General features: G+C 38.4%; 2 non-coding genes across 2 annotated transcripts; both read right to left on the bottom strand.

The window, feature by feature from the left end:
• Positions 1-10885: 10885 nt before the first annotated feature.
• On the bottom strand, positions 10886-10956 carry TRNAG-GCC (transfer RNA glycine (anticodon GCC)). The gene has a single exon. It is a non-coding gene; the product is annotated as a tRNA-Gly (tRNA).
• A 159-nt stretch (positions 10957-11115) lies between these two features.
• Positions 11116-11187, bottom strand: TRNAD-GUC (transfer RNA aspartic acid (anticodon GUC)). Its single transcript has one exon. It is a non-coding gene; the product is annotated as a tRNA-Asp (tRNA).
• Positions 11188-11446: the final 259 nt, after the last annotated feature.

Here is an 11446-nt window from a genome sequence, read left to right as displayed (position 1 = left end):
CAGGCCACAGTTTTCTCCAGCCAGAGATCACGGTTCTTTGAGTCACTTCCTGGCAGGCTTAGTCAATGAGTTTTAAAGCACTACAAATATTAAAATGGTGTTTTCAGAACTCTTTGAGGGTGAGTTTTGTGGCTTCAGTTACTTCAAAACATTTCCGGAAAAGTGCCCTTTCATAAAGTTTCCTAAAATTCGCTATGAATTTCTTGTCCATAGGCCGAATTAGGAGTGGTGTTAGGAGGAAGGAACTTTACTGTGAGGAAATCACTGTATCTGTGCAACAATTCATCTTCCAGGCCTGGAGGATGAGCAGGAGCATTGTCAAGGAGAAGCAGGGCTTTGAGTGGCAAATATTTCTCCTGCAGATATTTTTCTATGGCAGGGAACACAACTTGATTCACCCACTCAAAAAAAAATCCTAGTCACCCATGCCTTATTATTAGCCCTCCACATAACACACATTTGTTTTTTCTGCACTTTATACCATTTGAAAACCCTTGGATTTTCAGAATGATACACAAGCAAGGGATTAATTTTCAAATCGCCACTCGCATTTGAACACAGCACAAGCGTAAACCTATCTTTCATAGGCTCGTGTCCGGGCAATGATTTTCCCTCCTTGGTAATGTATGTCCTCTTAGGCACACTTTTTCCAGAACAGTCCTTACTCATCACAATTAAACACTTGTTGCGGTAGGTATCCCTCAGCCTCTACAAACTTTAAATTCTTCAATAAATCTTTCGGCTGCTGGTTTGTCTGGGCTGGCAGCCTCTCCATGCCTCACAACACTATGAATACCACTTCTTTTTCTAAATTTCTCAAACCGTCCCCGGCTTGCCTTAAACTTTCTTATCGGCGTCACTCGTTCCAGTGGTTTTCTTTACAAGGTCTTCGTGCAATACCCTGGCTTTCTCACAGATGATGGCCTCTGAAACATCTGTATTTGTGGTCTTTGTTTCGTGATTGTTGATATGCCTTTTGCCACTTTAGCACTCATAATGTCTTTTTTCTTGGCAAGTATAGTGCATATCGTTGACGTGGATTTGTTGTACTGCCTACAAAGTTCAACAACATGTGCACCATTTTCATGCTTCTGAATGATCTCTTGCTTTTCCTCTATTGTCATCCTCACATGCGATTTCTTGCCTTGAACCTTACCACTAGCTTTCTTGGGACCCATTGCGATATATATACTAACAAATTTTATGCTCAAATAGCAAAAAATCCGAAAAGAAACTGTAAATCCTTGTGAAGAATTCAGGCGGGATAGTCACTGGGCGTGAGGCACCTGTAAAATTAGCGGCGATCGCCGTGCCATTATGTGCTAGGTCGGCCCGTACACGTATTAACACCCTCGTATACCTGAGGCAACGCTCGTATCCTGATGTAAATTTCCCGAGCAAATCCTGCTCATAACCTGAAAAGTTCGTGACCAGGGACGCTCGTAAGCCGAGGTACCAATGTATACTGTATTCACATAAAAACCACCTAACCTAATTGTAAGTACCTGTATAGTATTGTGTTGAATACAGATGGATTGGGGTCGACCTTATTTTGCTATGGATTGTGTGGTTTTAGATTATTTTCATGCAAAGTACTGTATCATAGTATTTGACCTGAAAACAGTGGCACACTATCTTCAAGTTTTTGTAAAGTGTTTTTGTTTCATATTGGCAGGGTGTAGATCACATACCAAAATGATATGCCAAAGTCTTAAAACCAAGCTAACCTTGTCTAACTGAAGCTAACCCAGCTTAACCAAATGATTTTATGACTAACAAGTCATAATTCTATGTTGAAAAAGATCTTTGTTGAAATGTCTATTTATGATTTCTTTATTGTACCTTTTTTGGAAGATTGTGCCACAGAATACCTTTATTTTTTAAATTCATAATAATAGTTTGAATTGGTGTGAGAATGAGGGTCTTGGAAGATAATGGTAGCTGCTGACCTTTAAGCTGCACCATACAGGTACTTACATAGGTGATAAATCTATGTAAATCAGTAACAAAGTTTCTCAAACTTGCTCAAATGCTTTACAATTTTTTTTTAGCATAATCTACTAGCAAATACTCCAACTGCGTCTAAATGATCACCAACGTAACTTGAAAAACAAGAAAATAAAAAATAATTGTAAAATTTAATATTGAAAACTTCAGATTTTTAAATTGGCTTAAAAAATATATCGCCAATTGTTCATATGGTGTTATGCTTTCAGAATAGCATATGATCTTCATTTTCATAGATTTAGAATACTGCATAGGTTTTCAGTAATGTACTATAAAAAAAAGTATGGCATTTGAAATATGCGCCTAATTTAGAATTTTTTTTATAGCTCCAAACATTTAGGGTTTTAAGCTTTTTAAGCCGACTGTTGAAACTCGTAGTTTTAGAGATTGAAGTTGAAGTTATCGACAATATATATAAGGTAGTTCTTAATTCATTAATTTACTTGCATATTTTAATAAACGTTTTTTGGCATTCGTACTGTAATACAGTGGTACATTAGCTTACAAATTTAATCTATTACCAGAAACGGTTCGTAAGCCGAAAATTTGTAAACTGAAGCAAATTTTCTAATAAGAAATAATGTAAAGTTAATTAATCCGTTCCACACTCCCCCCAAAAAACTTTAAAAGTAAATTTTTATACCTAATTCACCCAAATCTTTTAGTATTAGAGTATGTACAAGTTATTGCTTACCTTTATTGATGACTTGTTGGGGTATGGAAGACTGAGGAAGGGGGGGGGGGGTTTGAGGAGGTTAGTGTTTGGAAGGGGAGTCCCCTTCCATTATAACATCCGGCAGTGATGACTTCTCTGGGGTACACTGACACGTTTTTACTGCATACCCCTAGGACCTGCTTGTGGCTCACTGCTTGTCTTCTCACTAAAAACCTGTCTGATGACACTTGTTTTTCCCCTACATTGTAACACTTGAACACTTGTCTGAAGTGAGACCACATTGACATTAAAAAGGTTAACACAACGGCCTACTACAACTTGCTCTGGGTGATTTAACAACTTTTCAACATCCTCAAGTGGTTGTGTTCTTTGCTTCGTGATTGTAGATGCACCTTTTGCCACTTTAGCACTCATAATGTCCTTTTTCTTAACAATTACAGTGCATATCATTGACAGATTTGTAGAGGGTGAGTTGGGAGGGTGCGTAAAGCTAGTGTAAAGACCTAATGAGAATTTGTGGATATTTGATGTATGCAGATGGTTTTTTATTCTTTTCTTTCCCAGTAGTGAAAGTTGAGGGGACTAGTTGAAAGTTTTACTTTGTATGATAGATTACTAAGTGAATGCTGGAAATATTATTTTGTGTAAAATAAATGTGAAAAAGTACAATATACTGGAAGTGGCTGATCAGTTTTAATGCAAGGGATGTGATAATGGAACACTTTGTACCATCAAAGTTGAAAGTAGAGACTGGGAAAGACAGCATTAAAGAGAGGTAGTGTATGTAATAGTTTTTTCAATCTTCGGTGGCACGTGGATCATAAACTTATCAGCTGAGGTTCTTACACTAAAGAATAAATATCTTGCATTAATAAATATTGACACACAAGTCAGTGGGTCTGCATAAGTTGTATCTTTCCTTATAAAGTATTTAATTATTTATACTTTTGGCATCATGTGGTATTTAAAAGTTCAAGAGATTTCAGTAAATGGTCGTAGTTTTTAATATAAAATATTAAGTTTCCTGTGAATGAAGTACAGTAGTTTGTTTTGCAGTCTTTAAAAATATTTTTAGAGTAAAATGTTTGTGGTTCGTTATGGTAATCTGAAGTTTGTGATCGAGTGCAATTTATTTTTGGATTTCTTTCTTTCAGCTGTCAAGATAAAGAAGAACCCTGACAATGTCAAGTTTAAGGTTCGCTGTTCTAAATACCTGTACACCTTGGTGATTCACGATCGTGAGAAAGCAGAGAAGCTAAAGCAATCCCTTCCACCAGGTGAGTGATTTATTAGGTTTAACTTAATTATTAATGCATTAACTTTAGATAAAAGTTGGGGCAACAGGATAGGTATATAAAACTGAGGGCAATATAAAGTTACACCCTTCCATTTCCCATATACTGTATTACATCACATTGTTATGGAGAACTAGCACCACTTCATTTCAGCAAATCCATAACAGCTTGCCAGTGCTTTATTTACTCTTCATACTGCTGCCACTTAGCCTTCTTGCAGCCTTTCTTGCCTACCACTTGTTCACTTGATCCCAATTTCCTCATACACACACACACACACTTGCCATGTTAGCTCATCCTCATTTTCCCTTGCTCTCCTTCTTTCACTTTAGTTTTACTTGTTTACATGATCTTTACCAGTCTTAATATCCATTCATTATCAATGAGGTACTCGGTTATTTAACTTAATTGATTACCATATTGTCCTTAATATTTGGTAGCTGCACTCCACTTGTCATGCGACATGCTTTTCCGTTTGTTCATAATCAGTTCTAATTAAAAAAAATCCTGCTCAGTCCACATCATGATGAGGGTAGGCACTACCACTTTGTCATGCTCTGAGTGATGTCCCATTCCTAGGCTTACTAGTTGGGGAGTAAGATGATGCACTTGAACACAGCCCATTCACGCATATGCTTACGTATCATGATTTGTTTGGCACATCTTTTATGGGTGAAATATTTTGATATCTTGTTCTGATGAATCTGCTATTCCTTAATATTTTCACATGCATTACCACCTTGTTTAATTGATTCAAATATGACCAAATTCATCCCAACTGGTATATGCATGCATCTCATAGCTCCTAGAGATGTGGCCAATTGCCTAGCTGCTGCTCTCGTGCATTGATAACATAGTTCAGGCTTCAAAGAATGTACATTTGATGCCAGAATCGGCATTTATTCACCTGCCTCATGCTTTAAAGTGATTGCCAACGTGACATACAAGGCCATGTTCTCCAGGTTGATACATTGTGATGCCTTTGCAGGCAATGTTTTAGACCCTCAGTGTTAAGATTGCTGTTGATAGTCGTGCTCTCTTACTCTCGATAATTCTAACTGGTGTTAAGTGTTTGTCCCAGAATATATAACACCAATGCAGAAAGCGCTGGAAAATGGACATGGAGCTTCAACTTATTGAAACTATCTTTTTCCCCTTCGTGTGACAAATCCGACCCTACTAGGCAGATTGTTGTGTACTTTCCCTGCTTACTGCATTAACTGTTGTGATGCCTACTTTACCTTTTTCTAGTTGTATGTGCGCTATAAATTTGAGTAGGCCATTCTCAACCTGAAACAGGCCATACTTATGTACGTCCCCGAGGCAAAACACCAAGTCTGGAATCTTGGCCTCGTCTGACATGTCCTCACATGTTGCTCTCCTCTTGGCCCGCTCTTCCCATCCTCGGTTCTGGAATCCTTGCTAAGATCTGGTTACTCCTCTGGTGCTGGGAGTGTTCCTACTTTCTTGATCCTGTGTTCACACTTCCCAGCTTTCCCCTGAATGCTCTGGAATTTCCCCTGAAAGCTGATGTGAGCCCTTGCAGCCTTAAATCCAGTTCTCCACCTTAGCCGTTTCCTTTATTTTGTTACTCCCCTGACAGAGACTGTTTAGGCTGATGTCTGTTCATTCCTTGTCCCGACCACCCCAATATTCTTCTCCACCCGTGACTGTGAAGGCAGTTGTGCAGTACATTGAATTTACTGCTCCCTGTGTTCCCTCCACCTTCTGGCATGAATTAAAATTAAATGAAAACCTAATCCCTCCTCTATCCCTGAAGGACTTCACTCTGCCAGCTCCCTTGACTTCATTCTTATGTTTTCCATAATTGGTGTTGGCAGCTGCCATTTCTGACATTTTCTACTGTCCTTGCTTGGGCACTTGACTTTTGCTTTCTTCCTCTGTTGTTATGCTTTTGTTCTCTTGTGCACCTTATAGTAATGTATTTATGATATACTGGAAGCTACATTAAATACATGCAGGCGATGAGTCACAATAACGTGGCTGAAGTATGTTGACCAGACCACACACTAGAAAGTGAAGGGACGACTAGGTTTTGGTCCGTCCTGGACCATTCTCAAGTCCAATCTCAAGGACTTAAAGAATGGTCCAGGACAGACCGAAACGTCATTGTCCTTTCACTTTATAGTGTGTGGTCTGGTCAACATTAAATACATTGTGTTGGGGAACAAGCAGCTGATGTTTATACCCGTTAGGCTAATATCGAGGCCTTCCCCTCCAAGGTCGATATACTAACCCCACAACAAGCTGACTAACTCCTCTGTGCCTACTTACTAGATGAAAAATAGGCATTAGGTGCTAGGAAATGGGCCCAAACATTTGTCCCAACCTGGGATTTGAACCAAGAATTCTAGATTGAATCAAGAATAAAGGCAGAGCTGTGTAATCAAATGATGCATGGGCAATGGTGATTGGAATTTCGTAAGCATGTGAAAATGTTTTGAAGATTGTTTAATATTGTGTGTGATGGTGAAACTTTGCATGGAATTTTTAATCAGGGTTTTTTAAAATGGGCATAATTATTTTTTTAGAGGATAGATATAATGGCATATAAAACATTGAGTCGTGCAATAAGGTTTTAATGGAGAAACTAAGGTTGATTTGTAAGTGGTTTAGGCCATATGGGTGACCATGAATTTTCTAAAAGATCAAGAGTGGAGGAATTGGTTAAGGTTTGAATGATCAATAGGAAAAAATGTGCATGATAGGGTAGTTTCAAGGGAGGAATATGGAGTAAATAGAAATGTTTCTCATTTAAGTTGTGTATTAGTCATACACAATTAGTCATTGGTGAATAAATATTGTAAACTTTTGATACTAGGTGCTTTTGAGATTGTGTAGTAAGAATTCACAGCAAGTGTGATTTAGTACCTTTGTAATTTTTAGCATAAAGCCTCGTATTATCCAGGCTAGTTGTGGTAGCCACTGTGTGTGTAACACCTAGTGTATCTGCTACATGTATATCTATCTGTGGATGAACAAATCCACAAGGGCCGTGACGAGGATTCGAACCTGCGTCCGAGAGTATCCCAGACGCTGCCTTAATCTGTGGATGTACAGTACAGTATCTGAGGGCAAGCTAAATCTGCTCTCGAGATGAACAAATCCACCAGGGATTTGATGAGGGTTCTTGGGATGTTCAAGGGGAAGTGTGTTTAAAGGCAGGAATTTATATGATGCCTATGAATATTGCACAGAGGATTCTATATCTAGGCTAAATTACTTTAGTCAGTAGGCATTCAGATTGAAACATGGTAAAAATGTTTCATTAGAACAATAAAGCTTTCAGTTAGGCCTTGATATTGTGCTAGATATACTTAACCTGACAGCAGTTCACAATACAGTACTTTATTTACTGTTGAAAATTAATTTTCTTTTGATTTTCTTAAATTCCAAAACTTATTCAGATTATAAAATTTGTAGAATTTAAGCTCACTTGCTTTGATAAATGTAATTACCATTATTTTTTTTTCCAGGCCTGCAGGTCAAGGAGTCTAAGTAAAATATGTATATTAAAGAAAAAGAAAAGTATGTGGTTTAATTATTCCCTAGTTCTAAATTCAAATGAGATCTTATATTTTACTGTACTATTTTTCCAGCACTTAGATTAGGCCTTAGTCCTAATTTAAAATGCTGAACTTGGGTGATTAATAAACAGGTTACCCGAGTGGTCTATTGATTATGACCATATTACAGTAGTTGTAAACTGGAGTTTTGAAGCATTTGGCAAAATATTGAACTAAGGAGGATTTAAATGATATGCAGTTTAACATTATAATTCCCGACTGATATTTAGGCCCGTTTGAATGTTGTAGCAGTGCTTGCGACCTTTTGAATCCTCCCAAGACAAGTGTTTGAGACCTATCAATATCCCGTGACACTGGGCATGAGACTTTGACTGTCCTGCTACATGGTGCTAAATAGTGCCTTTTTATAATTACTCTTTGATTATTCTCTAGTGCAGAGGCTCAAGTGGTATCGATTTCACAACTTAAAAATACTGTATGCTGTATGTAACACAGGAAGTTACATAGCCTTCCCGGTTTGGTGCCTGCTATTGCTAATTACTTACTGTATGCTGGAATATATTTTATATTGTTAGTAATTTATTGAAATAAAATGCAGGTACGTAAACCTGTGATTGACTGGTTCAATTTCTTGCTATGCCGTTTGTTTATTAATTGGTGTGTACTTTATTACGGTGCATAAGCCACTAGCACGCATAACGTTTTGGGCAGGTCCTTGATGGTAATTTTGTCCGGAATACGACCCTCCAAATACTGGGTGAACGGGTTCTGACCTTGTTTCTCCTCACTCTTGGGGTCTGACTGATGGAAGAACGGGCTTCATAGCTCAATGTACGTTAGTCCGGACTAGGCTGTGGAGGGTCCCTCTTTCTCAATATTGCAATCCCTGACCCACATCACTAAAGCCTTTACCACTCCTACGGTTCTGAAACGCCTTTTCCTTGAAAACTTTTCTTCACATTCCCTCTCAGTTTCCATCTTCACCGATGGGTTTAAGTCTGCAAACGGTGTAGGTTACTCTGTTATTTTTCCTGACCACACCAATGTGTCGCCTGCCTTTGGAGAACAGCATTTTCACGGCAGAACTTTATGCTACTGTATTCTCTATGCTCTTCGTCTTTCTCGCTGTCAATGCTCCTTTGTGGTTGTAGTTGACTCGCAGCACCCTCATGGCTCTGGAGTCCTTTAATCCTGTCCATCAGATGATCGTCGAGATTCAACATTGGCTGTTTCTCATCTCCGGTAGATTTAAGTTAGTTTTGCTGAGTTCACAGCCATATTGGTGTCTTTAAATGAGCATGCGGACGCTGCCGCAAAGGAAGCTATCAGCACTTGCCCCATCTCCCGTGAAGGTATTCCTTGTTCCGACTTTTAACACAAGTGTCAACTGAAAAGATAATGTCTATGACTGCTATCACAATAGCACAATTTTTTAAATAGTTTTACCCCCAAAAAGTTAAAAAAAATTCTTCGTTTATCGGACGATTTAAATGAAACTTGTACACCTGGCTGCACGTAAGCCTATCTGGAATTGTGCCAATTTTGTAGGCAATTGGGCGATGTCAATCTCTTGCTACAGATGGCACAACCTTAGAATTTATTTTTTACTTATTTTTTCAAGTAGCATGAACGTTCCTATAGCTCATTTTTCATTCTATGTACATGAAACTTACACCTTATGTGCAGATATTAGGTTTCTACAATCCGATTTGAGCTTTTTTTTTTCCTTAGTTCATTTATTGATTTTATAATAGTAATAAACCATGATATATTTGCATAATTTTTTTATGGAATTGACTTTATATTAGTAAAACTAAACATTTTGGAAAATCTGAATCAGATCCTTTATTATATGATAATGTGACGGAAAAGTCATAGAAATGATTTCATTTGAAATTTGTGGTTATAATGATTTGAAAATGTGTAACAATTGTTGAAAATAAAATATCTTTGTTTAGGCTGCAATTTTGAAACTTTTTAACAGTTGCAGCCCTTTTAATATACAATTAGTCAAAAAAGATTGGTTGACATGGAACAATTTATAAGAAACGGTTATGCCCCCTTAAGGATAGCCTTCCTCCCACCACCGTAGCCGGGGATGGGAAACAGCTCTGGCAAGGCTGCGTATTGGCCATACGCGCTCAACTCTTGACAAATCCACAAGGGCCGTGACGAGGATTTGAACCTGCGTCCGGGAGCATCCCAGACCCTGCCTTAATCAACTGGGCTACGACTGGGTTAAAAAAAAAAGTTGAAACCAGAGTTCTACTGAACTTACTGGATCCCGTAGCCTCTCCTAGGCACAAACCAGGATTTTACACAACTCCCCCCTGCACCCGAGCTATGTCAATAGGCCGTTCTCCCTCTTAATTACATGTTCTCACAATCATGTCTTCACTCTGAGAGAAGTTAGGGGAGACATGACCACTACCTATATAATTCTCAGAGAAATTGACGGTAGATAAAGATAAACACGGGTGGTACGCAAGAAAGGGGGGTCACAGGTGGAAACTGAGTACCGAAATGAGCCATAGATATGTTAGAAAGAACTTTTTAAGTGTCAAAATAGTTAACAGATGGATTGCGTTAAGCAGTGATGTTGTGGTGGAAGCAAACTCTATACACAGCTTGAAATGTAGATATGATAGAGCCTAGAAGCCTCGTGAATCTGTGCACCAGTTGATTGACGGTTGAGACGGGGGACCAAAGAGCCAGAGCTCAACCCACGCAAGTACAACTAGGTGAGTACACTGATTTACGGTAAGTTAACACAAATTAAAAGCACTGTAGGATAAATATGTTACAATTAGTAGTTTGACATAATGCCGATAATTGTTATTATTTCGATAATATTTGTATTACTAGCATTACTGATATAAACGATAGGTACTCGATTGCCACTTCGAGAACTTATTAAGTCAGGGGCTCTAAGCTGTGGGGAATGAAATACTAAGTGGTTGGAACTCGATCTGCGAACTTTATAAAAAAATGTGCTCTGATTAGAGTCGTATATCGTCATCATAATTTTCGTGGATTCCAAGTTCTTATTACATTAAATTATCAGCAAGACTTTCACTAGCTGTAGCTAGCTTGTGTAGTTGTTGTTTGCAGTTTTTCTATAAATATAGAGGATAAAATCCTCATGATTTTCTTTCGGTTTTTCAATTCCTAATTTTCAATTTAAAATTAAACCAAAGTATAACATCTTTTGAAGTCTTACTGATATCTAATGGGACTGGAGACAATGATGATTTCGACAGTGTGGCAAAGCGTGTATTGTCGACCCTGGGGGTATATAATCATACAAAGATTAAGAGCCCCTGTTCTAAAGTGATATCAATCATTGAAATACGTAAAAATGCATCGGCCGGGAATCGAACCCGGGCCTCCCGCGTGGCAGGCGAGAATTCTACCACTGAACCACCGATGCTACTTGTAATGTTGAGATTACACTTCGATACCTAAAGTAGCTCATAGAAACAATTCTAAATCAGTCATTTCGTAAAGAAAATCATTGTGATGACTTACAATTGTGGACGTCAAGCCACTAACTGCTTCACAGATTAATTGCACAGTTCACCACTTACGCCTCCCCGGCGGGGAATTGAACCCCGGTCTCCCGCGTGACAGGCGGGGATACTAACCACTATACTACCGAGGATTCAGGTATCATAGTTGTCCTTTTTCCGAGGACAAATGTTCATTACTATACACTTCTCATAAAGTTTTTTTTTTATAAGGTTCTCAGAATATGGTCTCAAATGTTCATATTCATGAGGCAGCACATCTGTTAACGCAGGTGTCCTAATGCTACATCAGCCTGAATGAAAACCTCGTGTAGTGCAAATGGACATTCCTTTGACAATAATTGAATCCTCGGTTCTATAGTGAATTAATTGAATACTATCGTCACTTAATGT

The sequence above is a fragment of the Procambarus clarkii genome, chromosome 27 (genome assembly GCF_040958095.1).
Source record: "Procambarus clarkii isolate CNS0578487 chromosome 27, FALCON_Pclarkii_2.0, whole genome shotgun sequence".
Lineage (NCBI taxonomy): Eukaryota > Metazoa > Arthropoda > Malacostraca > Decapoda > Cambaridae > Procambarus > Procambarus clarkii.
This window is presented reverse-complemented; position numbering and strand designations above follow the sequence as displayed.